Raw genomic sequence first — 2,500 nt, 5'->3', positions numbered from 1 at the left:
GGCGGGATTTGAACCCTCGTCCAGGACATCTGTATGCCAGTGACCATACCACTCCGCCACGAAGAAAGATAAAAGTCAATGACAATTCTTCTATACATATACCTGTCAAATTCAGGTTTTCTGTATTTAGAATTGAAATCAACCCATCTTCACCATCGTAGCTAATTGGTAGGTTTGGGACTTGGCATTCGATTAATGATAAATTTTTTGCACATTTAAACGTGTTTCTTTCATATTTCAAATAAGCCATATATATTAATACATTAAAGTCTGGATTCTCTTAACGACCTCGGGATCACAGCCCAAGGCGGAACCGCCCAAAGACTATGATATCGGACCGGCGGGGATTTGAACCCTCGTCCAGGATATCTGTATGCCATTGACCATACCACTCCGCCACGAAGAAAGATAAAAGTCAATGACAATTCTTCTATACATATACCTGTCAAATTCAGGTTTTCTGTACTTAGAATTGAAATCAACCCATCTTCACCATCGTAGCTAATTGGTAGGTTTGGGTCTTGGCATTCGATTAATGATAAATTTTTTGCACATTTAAACGTGTTTCTTTCATATTTCAAATAAGCCATATATATTAATACATTAAAGTCTGGATTCTCTTAACGACCTCGGGATCAGAGCCAAAGGCGGAACCGCCCAAAGACTATGATATCGGACCGGCGGGGATTTGAACCCTCGTCCAGGATATCTGTATGCCATTGACCATATCACTCCGCCACAAAGAAAGATAAAAGTCAATGACAATTCTTCTATTCATATACTTGTCAAATTCAGGTTTTCTGTACTTAGAATTGAAATCAACCCATCTTCACCATCGTAGCTAATTGGTAGGTTTGGGACTTGGCATTCGATTAATGATAAATTTTTTGCACATTTAAACGTGTTTCTTTCATATTTCAAATAAGCCATATATATTAATACATTAAAGTCTGGATTCTCTTAACGACCTCGGGATCAGACCCCATGGCGGCACCGCCCAAAGACTATGATATCGGACCGGCGGGGATTTGAACCCTCGTCCAGGATATCTGTATGCCAGTGACCATACCACTCTACCACGAAGAAAGATAAAAGTCAATGACAATTCTTCTATACATATACCTGTCAAATTCAGGTTTTCTGTACTTAGAATTGAATTCAACCCATCTTCACCATCGTAGCTAATTGGTTGGTTTGGGACTTGGCATTCGATTAATGATAAACTTTTTGCACATTTAAACGTGTTTTTTTTCATATTTCAAATAAGCCATATATATTAATACATTAAAGTCTGGATTCTCTTAACGACCTCGTGATCAGAGCCCAAGGCGAAACCGCCCAAAGACTATGATATCGGACCGGCGGGGATTTGAACCCTCGTCCAGGATATCTGTATGCCAGTGACCATACCACTCCGCCACGAAGAAAGGTAAAATTCAATGACAATTCTCCTATACATATACCTGTCAAATTCAGGTTTTCTGTACTTAGAATTGAAATCAACCCATCTTCACCATCGTAGCTAATTGGTAGGTTTGGGACTTGGCATTCGAATAATGATAAACTTTTTGCACATTTAAACGTGTTTCTTTCATATTTCAAATAGGCCATATATATTAATACATTAAAGTCTGGATTCTCTTAACGACCTGGGGATCAGAGCCCAAGGCGGAACCGCCCAAAGACTATGATATCGGACCGGCGGGGATTTGAACCCTCGTCCAGGATATCTGTATGCCAGTGACCATACCACTCCGCCACGAAGAAAGATAAAAGTCAATGACAGTTCTTCTATACATATACCTGTCAAATTCAGGTTTTCTGTACTTAGAATTGAAATCAACCCATCTTCACCATCGTAGCTAATTGGTAGGTTTGGGACTTGGCATTCGATTAATGATAATTTTTTTGCATATTTAAACGTGTTTCTTTCAATATTTCAAATAAGCCATATATATTAATACATTAAAGTCTGGATTCTCTTAACGACCTCGGGATCAGAGCCCAAGGCGGAACCGCCCAAAGACTATGATATCGGACCGTCGGGGATTTGAACCCTCGTCCAGGATATCTGTATGCCAGTGACCATACCACTCCGCCACGAAGAAAGATAAAAGTCAATGACAATTCTTCTAAACATATACCTGTCAAATTCAGGTTTTCTGTACTTAGAATTGAAATCAACCCATCTTCACCATCGTAGCTAATTGGTAGGTTTGGGACTTGGCATTCGATTTATGATAAATTTTTTGCACATTTAAACGTGTTTCTTTCATATTTCAAATAAGCCATATATATTAATACATTAAAGTCTGGATTCTCTTAACGACCTCGGGATCACAGCCCAAGGGCGGGAACCGCCCAAAGACTATGATATCGGACCGGCGGGGATTTGAACCCTCGTCCAGGATATCTGTATGCCAGTGACCATACCACTCTGTCACGAAGAAAGATAAAAGTCAATGACAATTCTTCTATACATATACCTGTCAAATTCAGG

Source organism: Palaemon carinicauda, chromosome 13 (genome assembly GCF_036898095.1).
Source record: "Palaemon carinicauda isolate YSFRI2023 chromosome 13, ASM3689809v2, whole genome shotgun sequence".
In the NCBI taxonomy this organism is placed as follows: Eukaryota; Metazoa; Arthropoda; class Malacostraca; order Decapoda; family Palaemonidae; genus Palaemon; species Palaemon carinicauda.
This window is presented reverse-complemented; position numbering follows the sequence as displayed.